This window comes from Chiloscyllium punctatum, chromosome 40 (genome assembly GCF_047496795.1).
Source record: "Chiloscyllium punctatum isolate Juve2018m chromosome 40, sChiPun1.3, whole genome shotgun sequence".
Lineage (NCBI taxonomy): Eukaryota > Metazoa > Chordata > Chondrichthyes > Orectolobiformes > Hemiscylliidae > Chiloscyllium > Chiloscyllium punctatum.
In genome coordinates, this window is record NC_092778.1 from 44782776 (window position 1) to 44803753 (window position 20978).

At 39.9% G+C, this 20978-nt stretch overlaps 1 protein-coding gene across 6 annotated transcripts in view; it reads right to left on the bottom strand.

Moving 5' to 3' along the window:
- The window catches only part of capn15 (calpain 15), a 302119-nt gene that overhangs the window by 145823 nt on the left and 135318 nt on the right, over nt 1-20978 (bottom strand). Inside the window, exon 4 of one of the 6 annotated variants that reach the window (XM_072559732.1) lies at nt 8801-8988. The exons of the other annotated variants lie outside the window; for them this stretch is intronic. The gene's annotated coding sequence lies outside the window, so the exon portion shown is untranslated. The remainder of the gene's footprint in view (nt 1-8800; nt 8989-20978) is intronic. 6 annotated transcript variants of the gene reach the window in all.

Genomic DNA, 20978 nt, shown 5'->3' on the forward strand with positions numbered 1-20978 from the left:
AAAGTGGAGTCGCAGGTAGATAGGATAGTGAAGGCGGCATTTGGTATGCTTTTCTTTATTGGTCAGAGTATTGAGTACAAGAGTTGGGAGGTCACATTGCGGCTGTACAGGACATTGGTTAGGCCACTGTTGGAATATTGTGTGCATTTCTGGTCTCCTTTCTGTTGAAAAGATGTTGTGAAACTTGAAGGGGTTCAGAAAAGATTTACAAGGATGTTGCCAGGGTTGGAGGATTTGAGCTCTAGGGAGAAGCTGAGCAGGCTGGGGCTGTTTTCATTGGAGCATCGGAGGCTGAGGTTTACAAAATTATGAGGGGCATGGATAGGATAAATAGACAAAGTCTTTTCCCTAGGGTCGGGGAGTCCAGAACTAGAGGGCATAGGTTTAGGGTGAGAGGGGAAAGATATAAAAAAAAGAGATCCAAGGGGCAACTTTTTCACGCAGAGGTTGGCATGTGGATGGAATCAGCTGCCAGAGGATGTAGTGGAGGCTGGTAAAATTGCAACATTTAAGAGGCATTTGGATGGGTATATTAATAGGAAGGGTTTGGAGGGAATATGGGCTGGGTGCTGGCAGGTGGGAGTAGATTGGGTTGGGATAGCTGGTTGGCATGGACAGGTTGAACCAAAGGGTCTGTTTCCATGCTGTACATCTCTTATGACTCTTATGAAATAGCCAACAAAAGGAGTCCAACCTCCTCTCTGGTCCTCTATCAGTTCTTAACAGTTTCAGTGTCTCACCACCTGGCTCTGGGTCAGTGGATGAGATTGGCATCCAAACAGCTGAAGCTATCTGAGGTCCTCTTTTGAGATGAAAAGGTGAAACCGCATCCAATACTACCGGTCTTGACCTGGTTTGGATCTCACTTAACCTCACCACCATAGGCATTCTTAACCTCCTTATTACTATGATAGTATGGTCTGGGTCACAAACTACTAGAAATCTAAAGCTATGTAAAGTGTGATTGAGGACAGACAAGGAGACCACAATCTAGCCATGATAAGGCGCGCTTGAAGTGATGTGGAGTCTCTTAGGAGGGAAGAGACATTAATCAACTCACATCTGTCAGCAAGGGTTATTAAAGAAACTGGTGAGTGACAGTTCAGTCCTCTGCTCCTGTGTCAATTAGACATAATGCTACACCTTACCAAACATCATGCTCACTACAGGACAAATTCTGGGACTTACATATCAAAAGAACAGAAACCAGCATTTCCCATTCTAAAAGATGAAAGATTTAATCTAAAACTGTTTAATGTATCACATCTCCATGACACTGGACTCCTTTAGCTATAAGTTCTGTGATCATGATCTTATTCTCCACAACTACCTGATGAAGGAGCAGTGCTCTGAAAGCTAGTGCTTCCAAATAAACCCATTGGACTATAACCTGGTGTTGTGTGATTTTTAACTTTGTACACCCCAATCCGGCACTGGCTCCTCCAAGTCATAAGATTGAGCCTCTTCCTGAAGAACTTTCATCTCACACTTGGCTCCTGGTGAGAGGCTCAATTAGTTTAAAATCTAATGAGATGGGGAGGTGATTGAAAGGATAAGGTCACTGTCCCTTACGAAAATGGTGATGGTAGTTGTTGAAGCATTTGAAATCTCATTTGAAGTGTTCAATCCTGTCACAATTTCAAATTCGATAAAGTGTGAAGCTGGAAAAAGCACAGCATGTGAAGCAGCATCTGAGGAGCATGGGAGTTGATGTTTCAGGTCGTAACCTTTCATCAGTCTGTGCTTTATCCAGCTCCACATCCTATCAACACTGACTTTTCAGCATCTACAGTCCCCACTATCACCTGTCACAATTTCAACACTTCTGTGGGGCACCCCTTTAGATTAGATTCCCTACAGTGTGGCAACAGACCATTTGGCCCAACCAATCCAAACTGACCTCCGAAGAGTAACCCACCCAGACCCACTCACCTTGAATTAATGCACCTAACACAAAGTTTGGGAGAAGATTTGTAGCTCAGGTGCTCGTTGTTGTGGTTCTATTCGCCGAGCTGGGAATTTGTCTTGCAAACATTTCGCCCCCTGTCTAGGTGACATCCTCAGTGCTTGGGAGCCTCCTGTGAAGCGCTTCTGTGCGATTTCTTCCGGCATTTATAATGGCCTGTCTCTGCCGCTTCCAGTTGTCAGTTCAAGCTGTCCGCTGTAGTGGCCGGTATATTGGGTCCAGGTCGATGTGTTTGTTGATAGAGTCTGTGGATGAGTGCCATGCCTCTAGAAATTCCCTGGCTGTTCTCTGTTTAGCTTGCCCTATAATGCCCTATAAAGGGAGAGACAACGGAACGAGAACATGCCGCAACCCAAAGGACTAGCCACACTACCATACATCAGGAGCATTTCTGAACTGACAGCCAGACTACTGCGATCACTAGGACTCATAACAGCACACAAATCATCAGCCACGCTCAGACAACAACTCACCAGAACAAAGGACCAGATACCCAACATGAGCAAAACTAATGTAGTGTACAAAATCCCATGCAAGGACTACACAAAACACTACATCGGACAAACAGGAAGACAGTTAATGATCCGTATACACGAACACCAACTAGCCACGAATCGACACGACCAGCTATCCTTAGTAGCCACACATACAGACGACAAGCAACATGAATTCGACTGGGACAACACTACCATTATAGGGCAAGCCAAACAGAGAACAGCCAGGGAATTCCTAGAGGCATGACCCAATATACCGGCCACTACAGCGGACAGCTCGAACTGACAACCGGAAGCGGCAGGGACAGGCCATTATATATGCTGGAGGAAACAGCACAGAAGCGCTTCACAGGAGGCTCCCAAGCACGGAGGATGTCACCTAGACAGGGGACGAAAAGTTTGCAAGACAAATTCCCAGCTCAGCGAACAGAACTGCACCTAACACAATTTAGCATGGCCAATCCACCTGACCTGCACATCTTTGGACTGTGGGAGGAAACCGGAGCACCCGGAGGAAACCCACGCAGACACAGGGAGCATCTGCAAACTCCACACAGTCAGTTCCCCAAGGCTGGAATCAAACCCGGATCTCTGGTGCTGTGAGACTGCAGTGATAACCACAGAGCCACCATGCACAGCAAGATTTAGATCTACTCTTAGTGAACAGCCATAAGTTCCACCTGCTTCTTTAGCCTGAGGTCTATATCCAAATGCACACCAACAGTCACCTCCCCAGTGGTAACCTCTTTCCTGACCATAGGAGTCCAATCTTTCCTCATGATCTGGAATGCTGTGATTCTACACTTCAAAACAAAAGGACAATGTTTGTCACTATTAGGCCTCTTCAACACCATCCAGACATTTCAAATCCTCACCAAATCAACTCAGCAGTCCTTCAGCTGTCTGTCCACAATTGATGTGAAGGATGGTGATGATGCAGGTGAATAGCTTCATCAGCTCCAGCATATGGAGAACAGGCCCTCTCCTTCGGGTAGTGTGCGCTCAAAACCTCTGCTCAAGCTGTGACAATCTATTATCGTTCCCAAAAGCCCTTGTCAATACCACAAAGATCTGCTGAAGACTTGTTTTGAACTTGTGCATCTCTTCACTTTGATTCCTGATGAGCTTTGCCATACAGATATGCAATCACAAGTGTAACTCATGTTGAAGCCCCAAGACACTATAACCAGGTTGTGGATCCTCAACCTAGTGTTCAGTTGCTGGATCATCAGGTGCTTCCAGTCTTCCCCCAAATCTGTCCAGCTTTCTATTCATTCACAAGTAGCATATCGCAGCAGGATTACTGCTTCCTTTTTCCATCCATCAAGGCGAGAGAACAAGCATGAGTGCTTGGCCTAATAATCTGGTTTCCTCTGCCACAGTCTGTTCTCGCAAAGATAATGCAACAGCTTTGGCTTCCTTTGTGGAGTTCACCAGTTTCAACTTCGTCAGCATTCGCCATATATAATGCCACAACTTGATGTGTTGTGAAATCTTGCAACCACACCAGAAAGGCAATGAGAATTTTAAACACATGGATGGCTTGAGGATCATGAAGCATAAAACTGAGATCTTATTTACTTTCTGCCTGCTTTCCAGAGAAGATGTAAAAAGAATCCCATGGCTTATTCCTGTGTATTTACATCAAGATCTCTTCAAATCCCTCTACAGCATCTCTCACCAACTTTGACAATTTCCTTCAGCTTTTTGACACTAGTTATAGAGGTACGTTGGCACACCACCACCTTCTCAAAGGCCATTAGATATGAGCAACAAATGCTGGCCTTGCCAATGATATTCAGATCCCATGAAAGGATAAAATAATTCATCATTCCTCCAGGAAATGTTGCTTTGACAATATGTACACACCTGTCCCACTTGTTCTGGTCACTTTTTCCTCTTCAATCATTGAATCATATTCCTGTGAGCTGTAGCAGTTTAAAAATCCTCTGACAGGAATTATAACTGCATGCTCCAGTGTAGTCTTTTTCACTAGATGGCATGGTTAAATATGCTTAGCACAAGGCGTGCAGAGGTAAGTAAACCTGAATGACATTATGAGGTGGAAGATGTAAGCCTGAGGTGTATAAAGTACTGAACTGACCAGCCCAACAGGGCTTGAGAACTAGCTATACTGGATATTCAATCTCAGCTCAAGGTGAAGAAAAGTTCAAGGGCATGGTGGGACACATTGGTCTGGGATTTCAGGATGACAGAGAGTTGAAGTTCCTCGCATAGAGATAGAGTGAGATAGAAAGAGACAGCATAAGTTCCAGAGACAGAGGGTGAGTGCGTGTGTTAGCATATGTGTGGGTGAGAGAATAAAAAATGTGCACCTTGCACTGCATGTATATTCTAAGGATAGGAAGTTAAAAATAAGTCTGATTGTTACTGTAGTCTAAATCACTGGATATTTGTGAATAATGAGAACACTGGGACCCCTCCATAACACAACGCTATTGAGATCAGTTGTAACTGATAACAAAAATCAAACTTGAAATCTTATGGTCTATCCAACCCAGTTATTTATTCTTATCAGCTGGGTCAAATCTTTGAGCTGAGCAAGATTGTGAATATGTTTTGCAAATCTATTGGCCTAAGTAAGTCTACGCCAATCACGGCAAATTATATTTTCTAATCATACTTGCAGTTTTTCACAGGATTTCACATTTAAATTGAAACTTGCACCTTTACATAATGGATAGTTCACAAAAAAACAAAAAGGAATGTCATGATAAGTAACAGAAACCTATCAATCTTATTGTCAGCTTTGTTGTGAAGTATTTCATTCTCAAACTTAATTGCTTTCTAAAACCATATTATCACCTTGAAATGGTTTGTAACCCTGTAAATTTATAAGCTGTTAAATATTTTTTGCTCAATGGATTTAATAGTGCAGAACTAAATGGTATTTAAAATCAAAGTCCTGTTGAATGTTAATGCAGCAGCAACTGCCAACCAGCACAGACTGGGTAGTTGATGATCTCTCTGTTCTGCCAATAACTCTTTATCACTTCTTATTACAAACCTCTTGCATGAGCAGTGTGAGAAATAACTGATTGTACTATTTCCCTCTGGAATGGTATTACATAATAGCTTCTAATACATTGCTAACATGATAACCCATGTTATGGGTGGGCTGGGTTAACCAGATTAATAACTGTATATTAGGCTACTTTGCACATTTCAATAGAAAAAGGGTTACTAAACATTTCTTTCTAACCAAAGATTAAGTCCAACTCAGATTCAAGGGATGAAACTAATCTAATTGCAAACTGGAATGGAAGGAAAGGAAAGGACTTTTATCTAATGAGAGAAGGAAGGGTTGGGGAGAGGGAAAATGTAGGCTTACAAAGCAAGAGGATATGGTCAGGGCAGCTATTTGAATAATGATACCCAGAGTGAAACAGAAAGGTACAGGAGGGGAGAAAAGGAGAGAAGAATGGTAAAAAGGCAAAAACTAATGGCTCTTCACCTGAGTGTCTGTAGTGTGCAGAACAAAAGAAATAAATTGACGGCTCAAGTACAGGTCAACAGGCATGATCTTATAGCCTTTACAGAAACAATGGGTAGAAGGAGATCAAAGCTGGAACTAAATATTCAGGGCATGTAACTTTGCAAAAGGTCAGGCACGATGGAAAGGATGACAGAGCTAGTTTGTTGATATGGGATTGGATAAATACGAAAGCAAGAAATGATCTTCAATCAGAAGACATAGAAACCATATGGGTGAAGGTAAGAAATAGAAAGGGGAAAAAAACACTGGCACAGACCCCTGATTTTAGCTATATGGTGGAACAGAGAATAAACAAATTCAGGTGATAATGACAGCATGGAACAAAGGCAGTTCATTAATCACAGGTGACTTTGATCTTCAAGTAGATTGGAATAGTCAGATTGGCAGAGAAAGCCACAAGGAAGAATTCAGAGCATATATCTTGTGGATTCAATCAAGAATCAGGCTATTTTGGATCTGGTGATATGCAATGAGGCAGGTTAAATAAATTTTGTCAGAACAAAAGATCCTCTAGAAAAAAAGGTGACCATAATATGAAAGAACTAAACACTGTTTGAAAGTGAGCAACGTGGGTCGACAATATCTACACTTGACTTATGTCAGGGTAATTACAAAGAAATGACGGCAGAGCTGGATGGAGAGGACTGGAAAAGGAGTTTAGCCAAAAAAAAAAGGTTGAGGCAGACTTGTTGAAAAAAACGTTCACGGCTCACAGCAAAGACACATTGCGGTAAGGAAGAAAGATTCTAGGAAGGGAATAAGCCAACCGTGGTTAAGCAAGAAAGCTAAAGATAGTATCAGACTGAAAAGAAAAAAAGTGGTAAAGGTTAGTGGTAAGCCAGAGGATTGGGAAAGTTTTAAAACCAAAACAAAAGTGGAGAAATAAACTTCGATAGTACACTTGCAAATAATATCATGATGGAAAGCACTAGCCTCTTTAAAAAAAAAGAAGGAAACCAAAGTGAACCTAGGTCCCTTAGAGAACGAGGCAGGGGAAAGAATAATGGGAAATAGGAAATGGCAGAGTAGTTTAACAAATATTTTGTATCAATCATCACATTAGAAGACACTAGTGGCATTCCAAAATTACTAAGTATGCAAGGTGCAAAGAGGAAAAGAAACAAATACAATAACTATCATGAGAGAAAAAGTGTTAGATAAACTAATGGGACCAAAGACTGATAGGTCTACCAGATCTGATGGGATATATCAAAGGATATTAAAGAAAATTGCTCAGGAGACAGTGGATACATTGGTAGCAATCTTCCATGAATCCTTAGATTCTGAAGAAGTCCCACAGGATTAGAAAACTGCCAAAGTAACACATTTATTTGAAAAGGGAAAGAAGTAAACAAAAACAAAAGGCTTAACATCTGTTACTGGGAAAATATTATACAGTCTATTATAAAGGTCATAACAGCAGAGCATGTAAAAGTAAGTAATTTGATCAAGCAGAATTAGCATGGTTTCATGAAGGGAAAATCATGCTTGACAAATTTCCTAGAATCCTTTGAGGTGGTAACAGGCAGGATAAATAAAGTAGAAGGAGTAAATGTAATCCATTTGGATTTTCAGAAGGGACTTTACATTAGGCTACTTATTAAGATAAGAGTTCATGGTGCTGGAGGTAATATGGAGAGAGGATTGGTTAATTAATTGATGAAGAAATTGGAATGGGAGACACTTACAGGATGGCAAGCTGTAACTAATGGTGTGCCATAGGAATCAGTGCTGGGATCACAATTATTTACAATACATACTAATGACTTGTCTGAAGAGGGATATATACATTTTAAGCAAATGGGCAAAAACTTGGCAGGTGGAATATAATACACACACAGGAAACTGAGATTGTGCGCTTTGGTGGGAAGAACAGAGGAGCTGAATATTATTTCGATAGAGAATGACAACAGAAAGCTACAGAAGAGGGAATTAGGAGTCCCCTCATCCATGAATCGTAAAAAGCTAAAATCCAACTTCAACAAGTAATAGTAAAAACAGATAGAATGTTAGAATTTATTTCATAGGGAATGAAGTATAAAAGTAGGAAGATTTTACTAAAACCTTATAAGGCATTATTCAGATCCCATCTCAAATATTCTGAACAGTTTTGCGTCCCTTATCTGAAGAATGACATACTGGTATTGGAAGAAGTCCTGAACTGATTAGTGAGGCTCATACCAGTACAGCTTAGGAAATTGGGCCTGTACTCATGAGAATATATATGTGGATTAGTGTTTTTACCTCATGAGAATATACCTTTGCTGTGAGCAATAAGTCATTTGCAAGAAAAAGAGGTGACCTTCTCGAAACATACAAGATTCTTAGGGGACTTGACAGAGTGGATGCAAAAAGGTTGTTTCCCTTTGTGGGAGATTCTAGAACCAAAGGATAAAAGCTCAGAATCAGGAATTGCATATTTAAGGTAGCGATGAGGAGGAATGTCTTCTCTCAGAGCGTCATGAATCTTTATAATTCTTTCCCACAGAGGGATGTCAAGGCTGGTTCATTAAGTATATTCAAGGCTGAGATAGGCAGACTTTTAATTAGTAAGTGAATCAAGAGTCATCGGGAAATGGTAGGAAAATGGAATTGAAGATTATCGGATCAGCTATGATCTCATTGAATGGTGCAGCGTACTTGATGGGTTGAATAGCACTTCAGTACCTAGGTCAGAAGGTCTTATGAAAGCTAAGACCGGCATTCCTTTCCAGAGCATTTTAAAGTCGAAGCACTTTTGAAGGGGAATCACTGTTGTAAGTACTCAGCAACCAATGTACGCACAGCAATCCCTCAAAACAGGAATGAGATATTGATACTTACTAAGGAATACAGAGTGATCAGGATAACAGGGTGAAATCTCTTGCACTTCTTTAAAAGAGCTATGGCATCCATCTGAGAGGACTAATGGGGCTTCAATTTAGTCCAGAATTTGAATGATGGGCTTCCTTCCAGAGTTTAGCACTCCTTCAGTACCATACTGTATAAAATGAGTCCACGACAACCACAATCTTGAAAGACAAAAATTAATAAAAGATAAAATAATAATTAGCCCAAATTGCCACCTATCTAGTTGAAGCTGCAAAACTGACTTGTGTTGCTGATTTGTGGTCACGCCACTAATTAGGCATGGTTGTCTGTAAAATCTCGCAGACACAGTTTTCTCATGTAACACAATCTCAATATTCTCTTTCAATCAGTCTTTTAGAAAATAACAAATATGTTTCACCTTAAAATTATGTAGATGGTTTTCTTTTTGAATATTAAAGAAATCATGATCTTTCAAAAAAATGAGCCCTTCAAGCAATATTAACCTGAAACATCGTTGTGACAAAGTTCATTGAAAGAGTGGGCCCACCATCCCACCCTCTTCTCAAATCTGTACCTTCAACCAATTCAAATGGTCATCCACTTTTCTCTTAAAAGGTGTAACCACGGTCTACAGTCTCCCATGGCAACATACTTATCCACTAACTCATTGTCTGAAGAAAGGTTCCCTGTCCTCCCGCCTCCTCTCTTGGGCTGAATGTGTTTTGAAAAATACATTAAACAAAAGTGCATCCTGAAATGCCAGCAATTAGAAGTCATCAGTGATATAATTGGTCTTGTCACTGATAAACTGTAATCAGAGTGCTGTGAATGCAGTTAAAAGTTTCTTTTCTGCAAAGTACAATTGATTCTTCTGTAATGCATGTTTCTTCAATGCGAATTGGCTTTAACACAACTGAAGAATTTAGACCATTATTCGGAGAATGCGAACCTTCCTTACCAATGTTGGCTATAACTTGATTCCAGCACCATTAGTTTAAGTGGCATGGGGGGAGGTTACTGCACGATTTTCTTATAATGCAAGATTGCACGAGAATGGAACTGTCGCTTTATATCAGAACCGACTGTATTTCTATTCAACGCAGTTAAAATGTAACTTGTAAAAGAATGCCATTAAGTTATTGCTGTATTGAATGACTCTTCTAATAAGTTTATAGCAATGATTCACTCTTGCACTTTTAAAACACTTACTCCACATGAGTGCTGACTATATAGCTGACGTACATGCATCCCATAAAACCACAGCAATTGCAGGAAATGCAAATCTCTAAATCAGATCTATGAACAATGTCTTCACTCAAGTGCAGAAGTTAGATTAGCGAATTAGAATTGTGAAATTCTCATGTGATCCGTGGTGCAATAAAAGGGGAAATGGGGAAACCAAAGAAAATCAAGTGCTCAGGTCAGAGATACAACAGCTAAATGGATCACCAACTGTCAAGGGTTAGGTTTGTCTGCCAACATTATTTAATTATGTTCTTCACCAATTTTCAGTAATACCAAGGATTGGATTTGTGTTGCAACATTTGTAGAAAAGTTGACCTGTCTTTAAAATGCAGTTCTAATGCTCTTGTACTGGAAGAAAGAGCCAATATTCATGGAATAGCTGTCAGCAATGGTGCATTAATAAGACATGGTGAAGCAGGATTCCAAGTGCCTGTCAAATCCTGTTTTCCAGTCCATTGATTAGAACCTCTTCCTCCACCTTAAATATCTACACCCTTCCACAAGATTCTAGCAATCTAGTTAAAGTGTGCACCATCTCCTAATTGCATTGCTATAATTCATCATTCTTTCAACAGGCTGGTCAAATTCTTGCACCGTGGGAGTACATAGATGGTAGCAGTTCAAGAGAGGAGCTCACCACCATCTTCTCAAGGCTAATTAAAGACAGGCAATAAGTGCCAACTTAGTTTGTTCCTAAGTAACACTGGGGTTCCCTATTAAATGGACCATCATGAGCTTTCTGATATGCATGCACAAATAGAACATACACAGAATCATGGACAATTGTTTGGGAACTCAAAACTGCATCAGTAGTTTTCAAAACTTGTTCTCTGCCAACTGTGACCTACCTTGTCCTAGTGCTTAACAAATGACCCTCAGACAGGAGAATAAATCAGTAAATTGTCAGGTAAGGAACTAGTCACCATGGCAAAAGGCTTTTGCCCGAAACGTTGATTTCGCTGCTCGTTGGATGCTGCCTGAACTGCTGTGCTCTTCCAGCACCACTAATCCAGTATTTGGTTTTCAGCATCTGCAGTCATTGTTTTTACCATGGCAAAAATGCCAATCAGAGCATTAGCTACCCTGCATTCCAAAATTCATTAATGCAATCTTATTGCCATGTCTCCTTGTTGTGGTCAAATGATTACTGTTCAGCTTGCCAAAGCAAAGGCAACAGGATAGGCTGAGGTTTTAACACAAACGAAGCCAACTATGACTGTGCCTAGTTTTTGAATTCATATCTAAAATATTTGTTAGTGCTACTGCAGAACCCAAGGCATGCTGGTCCAATTTAAAGCCAAAGAAAATTGAGTGCTCTGGTCAGAGATACAGCAGCTAAATGGAGCACCAACTATCAGGGGTGAGGTTTGTCTGCCAATAATATTTAATTATCTTCTCAATTTTATAAACACCAGCACAGCTTCCTGATCAACTAACACCTTATTCCCTCCTCAGAATCTTGGATCATCAGAAATAGGCCATTCAGACCATTGAGCCCGTTTCATCATTCAATGAGATCATTACAGAACTGTAATCCTCAACTCCACTTTCCTGCATAGTCCCCACAACTCTTGATTCCCTTACTGATTAAAAATCTGTCTGAGTCTTGAATATACCTCACAACCCAGTCCAGACTGCCCTCAGTGGTAAATAATTCCACAGTTTCACTACCTTCAGAGAAAAATTTCCTCATTAATGCTTTAAATGTGCAATATTTGCTAAAAACTGTTGTGATGCAATCTCTGTAGTTGTTTAATTACTCTGCTGATAGTTCCAGCCAACGTTGATAGATGTCTTCAGAAGGTTATTATCACAGCTTGGCTGATGCAAAAAAGTGCAGCCTACTGATCAGGAATAGATAAAGTCTCACTGAGTTTTCAACTGCATTTCCTAGTTAATTCACTAAGCAATCATGTACACAAACACATACACATACAAACTAAAAATTGGGAGCAGGTGTGGGCCATTTGGTTGTTCCTAAAAGGACAACTTGTAATATTAAAAATTGTCCTCTAGTTCTACACTACCACATGGAGTAAACAGCTACTCTAAGTTCAGCGTATCAAGACCATTCAGGATCTTATTTACCTTCAATCAAATCATTCCTCACTCTAATAAAGTGCAATGAAAACAAGCCCATGCCTCTTTACCTCAGAATCCTCCAAGCATCTGTTTAATAATATTCTGCATTGTTATTCTTCACGCCAAAATAAACAAATTCTCATTTCTCAAATAAAGAAAAACTGCAGAAATTGAAAATATGCGATTAAAAAAATGTGAAGAATCGCAGTGGGTCTGGCAGCAACCATGGAGAGAGAAAAATAAACTTGATGTATCAAGACCAGTCTGGCTTCTTCTTTAGCATCGTCTTCTGATTGTAACTTAAAATGTTGGCTCAGTTTCTCTTTCCATAGATGCTGCCAAACTGGAGTTTCTCTAGCATTTGATGTTTTTATGTCACATTTTGCCATATTATACCTCATCTAGCAAATGAATGCCCACTTATTTTATCTATATCGGTCTGCATCCTGGTTATGCCATTGTCACAATATACTTTTTCTGCTTATCGTTTTGTCATCTGCAAATATAGCCACCATGCCTCTGATCCCCTGATCTAAACCACTGATGTAAACTACAACAGGTTGAGGGCCCAGCATAGATCACTGTGGGACTTATCATATCAATGGGTTTCAGCTACGTGTTGAGCCTTTCACTTTCTTACTTGGTTTTTCAGATTTCCTGTTTAATTTCTGCACTTTTTTCCCGCCGATGAACTGTACCCTTAACAAAAAAGCCTGGTGCAGGAACAGGATCTTCTTTGGAAAAAAAACAATAGAAACGTGGCGCCAGCTACTATTTTTTTCAATCACTGGCTGCAGTAGTAACACTTGTAGAGCTGGCTTCTCTCCAAGATGCTCAAAACTAAAACAAACAATGCCTGGTAAACCAACTTCAACAGTGCAATGAGACTCAGCAAAGCTGCTCAGTAAAAGGATGTGATTATGCCATTCTGGCTTTGCAATGTTTCTCCAAATTTGTTTTGCTCTATGTTCTCTCATTGGTAGTATTCTCCAAGTCAGAAAGGTACCAGTTCAAGTCCCACTCCAGAGACTTGAGTGCATAAATCCAGGCTGGCGGCCCAGTGCAGTGCCAAGGGAGTACTGCCCTCTCAGGAGGTGCTTTTTTTTTAAAACAATACATTAAATTTCTGGCAGAGATCCGAAAACACCGGTTTCCAAAAGGAACAAAGAATGCCTCCCAATGCTCTGGTCATTACATATCATACAATCAAAAGCACTAAAACAGAATATACAATTATCATATTGCTTGCAAGATGCAAACTGGCTGTCATGTTTTCTGCAACAATTAATACATTTTAAAGAATACTTCACTTACTGAGAAAAACACTGAACTGCCTGAGCAATTCCTTTGCTCATCCTAAAATGTCCTAGCTGTTGAAATATCGTGCAAGCTCAAATATAAATCAGAACGGAGTGACAGAAAGTACTTGGCAAGGGAAAGGGAGTTTGAAAGTTTGGACATGAATATGTAGACCCATGATAGACTGTCACTAGGTAAATACACTCTTACCTACAGTCAAATCTTTGGTGCCCCACAGTTGCTGAGTGCATAACAATATTGCTAATAGAAGGAAAGAATAGTAGAACTTGCATTTGTACAGTACACGAGCACATCTTCCAAATATCTCAAAAACTCCTCCCACTCTAGGACACTTATGCATACTGTGTGAAGAGAACCAGAAGTCAACATAGGTTTGGCAGTAGTCCAAAAAAAACAAGAGGAAGGCAAAAATCAAAAATGTTTGATCTCAATTTGACCTCCCATTTTAACTTCACTTAAAAATTTGTTTACAAAGTAATTTGTTTAATATCAGTTCCTTGCAGATCGGTGTACTAACAAAATCAAACTACACAATTAATCCCAACAAATGTTCTCCTACAAAATGATCTACTTTGTAGAAGGTATATAAAGGTACAGGCGAGGGCTAAGTCAGATATCAGTTGCTTGAAGTTATTTGAGTGCAGAGGTCACATATGCAAGGTTTACAAAAGTCATCATGTCTATGCCAGCCTTTGGCTCTGACAATCTAAAATTAATCCCACGGGCCTGCTATCTCTGCTCTGCACTGCATTTTCCTGGGCTCCCATTATATTTCCACTCTTCTCCAAGGATATCAGAAACATTATACATACAATGGTTGTAAGTCTCACATTCTAGAGATTCTGAAAATGTGCTTCATTTCAGAAATTTGACATAATCACACCAACAAAAAAAAATTACCACAGTTCTACAAACTTTGCTAAGAACCTTACAGCAAAACAGAATTCCTCCACATGTCTGTCTCATGCAAGGGCACAAAAACAAAGGTGATTTGAGTTAACAATAAAAGCTAGAGGAACTAAAACCACAGGGAATGTTTCTGTGTTTCACTTTGAATCTATTGTTCATGGAATCTATTCAAACAAGAAGCAACAACATTTTTAATAAGTTTATGATCAATTGAAAGCTCTGAGCTGACTTGCCCCCACCCACTACTGTTCTTTGCCTATGCTGACTGACTGAGGGCAAAGCAGCAATTGGTGCGTTGCAGCCAGACTACTAGGATTAAACACACTGACAGAAACTCGAAGGCTACTATTGAAACAAATTATTCTGCAAGGCAGCATGGTGGCTCAGCGGTTAGCACTGCTGCCTCAGTGCAGGGTTCGATTCCAGCCTTGAGCAACTGTCTTGTGTGGAGTTTGCACATTTTCCCAGTATCTTCATGGGTTTCCACGGGTCCTCTGGTTTCCTTCCACAGTTAAAAGATGTGCAGGTTAGGTGAATTGACAATACTAAATTACCCAATGGGTTCAAGAATGTGTACATTATGTGCATTAGCCATGGGAAATGCAGGGTTATAGGGTAGGACGATGGGTCTGGGTGGGATGATCTTCGGTGGTTGGTGGGGACTTGTTGGACCGAATGGTCTGTTTCCACATGGTGGGGATTCTATTAAAAAAGCAGTAAAAAGAGGTGAGATAGACAGGTTGCACTTTTATCCTCAAATGGTTGATCAAAGATGAAATGAAAAGGGAGGGGCAATAGTTACAGTTCTGCTTCACTTCCTAAAAAATCAATAAATTATTGATCTCTACAAACATTGCTGGAATACTGTGACAAGTTAAAGTAGTTCAAGCAGTAATGAGCTGTAACTGTGAACCAGAAGTAAATAATTGTGAAAATCTGAACCTGGAAAGTAAAGTAATTTTGATCACAAACTCAAAGACCCCAGCGATCTATCCACTTTCACTACGCTAACTGAATTTTATCCAGTGATCTCTTGTATACCTTGGAAGCTCTTGTCTGGACACCTGTTCCTAGTTCTATTACTTAGCACAGCACCTACTAACTCATTATTCGCACTGGGTTGCAGCTAATCATGCTGTCAACATTTTCCACAATTCACTCCTAATAGTGACAAGGGAGAGCAAAATCACTGTCAACTCAGGTTCTGCTCATAACAAATAATTTATGACAAGGAAACAGTTTTATATTGCAGTCATTTACTGGTTTCTGTTTCTTTTGGGCCCTGCACCTGGATATTTAGACAGCAATAGCCACCCAATAAACTGAATGGGTGATAGCTGGAGACTTCTCAAATGGGTCTGTTCCTTAATGTACATGATAGCATGGACAGAAGCCTCCTGTTGAGGAGGAGGAGGTGGTTCAAAACATTCACCAAGGACCATTACTTCGCATCATGATCAGTTGGAATAAAATAACTAATTTACACCAAATTAACAAGGACAAAAAGCAGTTCAGCATTCCTGACCTTCTATACAGTGACTTTGCTCTAAAATGCATGAAATCTCAAAATCTAGATAGAACAGCACTATGCAGGGCTGTGACAGGTCTGTGAATCTTGGTACCCTTTCAAGATCAATCATATTTTATTTTAAAGTTTAGTTTATAAAACTTAATTCACAGTCTCAAACCTTTCTAAATCACCCTCTCCTCAGCGTGGAGTCAAAACTCAATATTATATGGTCCCAAGAAATAGGGAAGATTTCACATTAAAATCATAGCCCACATTCAGTTAACCTAACCTGATGGAGAGCAGTTGCCAAATACATGAGCCTTCGTGCCCTCACAAAGGATGAGAAAGAACAGCAAGGTAAAAAAGCAGCCAGGGTTGTAGCTGTGAACCCCCATCCAGTGATCACCTGATCAGCATAGGCTGAATCTTAGTTATGGCGTTGTCCACTCCAAAATGCTGCCAAGCAGCATGATCTAGAGTCACATGTCACATACTATCATCAAACTACCAGAGCCATTGGTACCTATTAGTGACTCTGAAAGCACCAAAAAGTTAATCAAAAACATTTCTAATGTGTTCCAGGAGAATAATTCGTGTTTTTTGTCATATTTGTGGAGCTAGATTGTATATTCAGAGGAGTGCTTCTGACACCAAAATCACATGTGCATGTGATTCCAACCGCTGTTAACATATGGTTGGATAGATTGCTGCCACCACCTGCTTTCTGACTGGGTTCTCAGGACCTACTTGGTTTAAAGTGGTTGAAGGAAAATGACTTGGAAGTTTAACAAGTAGCAGCTCTTGTCTTAAAAATATATTTTTGGTATGATAGTAGTCAGATACAAGGTATATTAGTCAAAATAAACATTGTTACAAAGACTTTGAGGATATCCTAAGATGTTCTGCCACTCCCCAGTCAAGTCCTATGATATCATCAGATTGGGTGGAGCTTAATGCAAACTTCAGCACTAATCTTTTCAGATCAATCAACTTACCCCAAGCTTTTATTTCCCATAACTAATATTTATACATTCATAAACATAATTACATTTACTACCATCCCATCTCCCCCAACAAAACCCGTGACTTCACGCATCCAGGCAGTCTTCAGGTTTCACAGCTCTCCAGTATACGTTCTCTTCTGACTCAAAAAATTAGTAGGTTTTGGTTTGAGGACTGTTGACCTGCATTTTGTTCTTGACCAGTCAGTAAGTCATTGTTGTCATGACGTTCTTCACTGGGTTAATCTTAATCAATTATTAATGGATGACTGGTCCATAATGAGACAAGGTTCCTGTGGCACCTGTGTGCAACCCCCTCAGCTGTACAGAAAATAGACTATCACTGTTGGTCCACTGTCTCATGAAAGACTATACTTTCCTTGGTCTAAATGTGTCAACCACTATGCATGGTGACACCTGTATACTGGACAGCTAGCCACTCCTGTTCCTTCTATAGTTCCATGGATGTAACGATGGAGTGTTCAGTTTTTCATCCATCAGCAATTCTGATGGTGATAAGCCATACTGAAGTGGGGTGGACCAGTAAGCTAACAAAGTTGTATACAAATCAGCATTTTTCTTCAAATGTGTGTGTGCAACTTCCTCATTCAATTGTGCATGTCTTAGCAAGATTGTTACATGTTTCAAGTTCAGAACTGGTTGCAAATTGGTTGAAGGAGTCAATAACGAACTGTGGTCCATGATCAGACATGATCAGCAATGCCATGGTGTGCAGAATGTTGCTGACAACCAAATCTGAGGTGGCAGTATATAGTTCTTTCACCTCTATCTACCATATAAAATAGTCAGTAGCAATAAGTGAGGAACAATCACTGAAAAGGCATGGGTTTGTTACAACGCATTCCCAGTCTGCTCAGAAAAATGGTGAGTTATAAACAAAGAACAAAGAAAATTTACAGCCCAGGAACAGGCTCTTCGGCTCGCCAAGCCTGAGCCGATACAAATGTACTGTCGAAACCTGTCGGTCAATTCCTAAGCATTTGTATCCCTCTGCTTCCCACCTTTTCATGCATCTGTCCAGATGCATCTTAAATGAATCTACTGTGCCTGCCTCTACCACTTCTGCTGGCAATGCGTTCCAGATGCCCACCACCCTCTGTGTGAAGTACCTGCCATGTGTATCCCCCTTAAACTTTCCACCTCTCACCTTGAAAGCATGACCTCTCGTCATTGAATCCTTCACCCTGGGAAAAAGCTTGTCTCTATCCACCCTGTCTATAACCTTCATAATTTTGTAAACCTCAATCAGGTCCCCCCTCAATCTCCATTTTTCTAGTGAAAATAAACCTAACCTACTCAACCTTTCTTCATAGCTAGCATCTTCCATACCAGGCAACGGCCTCGTAAACTTTCTCTGCATCCTCTCCAAAGCGTCCACATCCTTTTGGTAATGTGGCGAACAGAACTGTACACAGTATCCTAAATGCGGCCGAACCAGTGTCTTGTACAATTTTAACATGACTTTCCAGCTCTTCTACTCAAGACCCTATCCAATGAAGGGTTAATTTCAGCTCTTGTTCCAGCCCCATGAATAGTTCAAATTTCACAATCAGCTTTTAGATCTTCAAAACTCTTTTGAGATCCTCCCCACCTCATTAATGTAACTTGTGCTTGATTGCTTTAATGAAATAAACAATAGCTTATTTAAGGAAAAAAACTTCCTATTCTTAGACGATCCAGGAGTTCTACCCTACTAGGATGGTGGCACCACACATTGCTTGCGGTTGGCAACATATGCCTTTGCAATCTGGTTATCTAGATTAAAATCATGAATTCATGCTATCAGTTCCTGTTACCCAATAATCCAATCGATAAGTGATCTACGAATGAACAAAAAAAATTCAACATTGTGCAAGAGTTCTAATTTTGCCAGATCAATGTTACAACAAGTTAGTTGAGGAACGCAAAGAATAAAAATATTTAGATAAGGAGTGATATCAAATCAGTTCAGTTGCACGATATCCAGACAATCCAGCCTGAGCAACACGTCTTCACCTCAAACCTCATTTGGCAACTTAACTGCACTGCTATGAGCTTCTCCACTGAACTGCCAACCAGTGCTCTAACCCATTACATACTATTTCACCCTTCTTCCAACTTGGTAAGCAACAAATATTGCTTACACACACAAAAACATTATGTGGCAATGTGATGGCATGTTAACAAACCTTAAAACAGGAATGAATGCATGGCCATGGAGTCAAACAGAATTCATCAATAATACTGCAGATTAATTGAGGGACTGGGAAGACTAGCCTTTGTTTTTGTTTCATACTACAGTCTCGATTCCCAAACAACAAGTTAATCATTCTTCCTGATAATCATCTGAAACTCAACCATACCAAGCATTAAAGCTGTACCATATTTGATAGATAGGATCTCTACTCACTCATTCCAATGAAAGATCATTTACTTGAAACACTAACTCTGTTTCTCTTCAAAGATGCTGTCTGCCCCATTGAGCCTTTCCAGCCTTTTTCTGTTCTAATTTCACTCAATAATCGACATCATCTTTGTGCTCATTGAGTTGTGGCCATTTGCACATTCCCAATTTTAATCAGTTCATCACCATCTGCCTTCAGCTCCCTGGGCCCTAAGTTCTGGAATTCCATCCCTAACCTTCTCCACTTCTCCTTCCTCTTTAAAAGTATCCTTAAGATCTATAAATGTGACCACATTTATTAGTCATCTGCGATAGTACTTGTTTATGTGGGTTAGTGTCACATTTTGCTTGTTGCTGCTGCTGTGAAGCACCTTGGAAGATTTCACTATGTTACTTACAATGCTTCAAGATGATGTTGCTGTTGAAGTGGTTATCACTACACTTATGCTTCATTTGGAAGGACACATTACAATCTACATTTAACCATCAAAATTAATAATGTTTTTGCAAACTGTTTGGGATCTTGCAGTTCAAGGTTAGGAATCAAGACATGAGGACAGAGTTCAATTTCACTGGAGAAGAGATGCTAAACCTGGACCGTGCGAAAGATGAGGGGCATGTCGATAGAAAGAGATTATTTAAATTAGATTGTCATTGCAGTATTGGAATTTTGAGAGACAATGAATCAGAAAATTTTCCCCTTCTAACGTGTAGAAGAGAATTGCAGCTCCAACAGCAAATAATCGGTCTACTAAAACTACTAGAATCAGAATGAAGATTTTCTTAAGAATGGGATTAATGACTGAAGACAGTATGCGCAAATAACCTGTTAGGAAACAGGCTCGAATGTGCACAACATGAAGTATGGCTGCTGGAACACAAGTCCTTTATATGCCATCTCAGCACATCTTACAAGGTGATTGCAACATTACATTGATACCTTCAGGCTTCACAAAATTAGTTTCAGCCAGAAGAATTATTTTATACTGAAAGTTTTAGTCACCTTGTCTAGCAAGCAGATTTCATGGCACGAGGCAAATCACACTATGTTTGAGAAAGAATAAGGTTAATGCAATCAATTTGGAATACACAAAAATTGGTTTTCACAAGACAAGTTAAATAAACATAAGTATTGTACTTATTTATTGTCAAATTATCAAGACTGGCATAGAATAAGAAAATGGTCAGCCACACTGCCCTTCAGCCTGTTGTGAAATATCTTTGGTTATTAACACCAACAAATGACATGATCCAATGAGTCACTGGGTCAAGACACACAGAGCATTAAATCCATTCTAACTAATAACTGTTAATAAAACTGGGAACCATTCATTATAGCCAAAAGTTTGAGGGAGTTAGCTTTATTATTGCATCTTCAAAGCAACAAATCAGTTACAATTCATAACTCATTTGACTTCTACCCATCACTTTTGTTTCATTTTTGCATAAACAGCAACTGATGACGGCATAAGCACCACAGCCACAGGGCAATTTATTTAATAGAGGTAGTAATGTAATTTTCCTTTGGATTTTTGGACAGTATCATTCTCTCATGTGTTAATCAAATGTCTGCCAGACTGCAACTCAAATTTTAGTCTTGTTGATGTCTACAGCTGTTCTCCTTAGCAGGTTCCTTCCATCATGGAGCTGCAAGGGTGGATATCTCATACTAAACTCAGAAATTGACAGGGATCTAAGAAAACTCTGATGAGAGAAAAG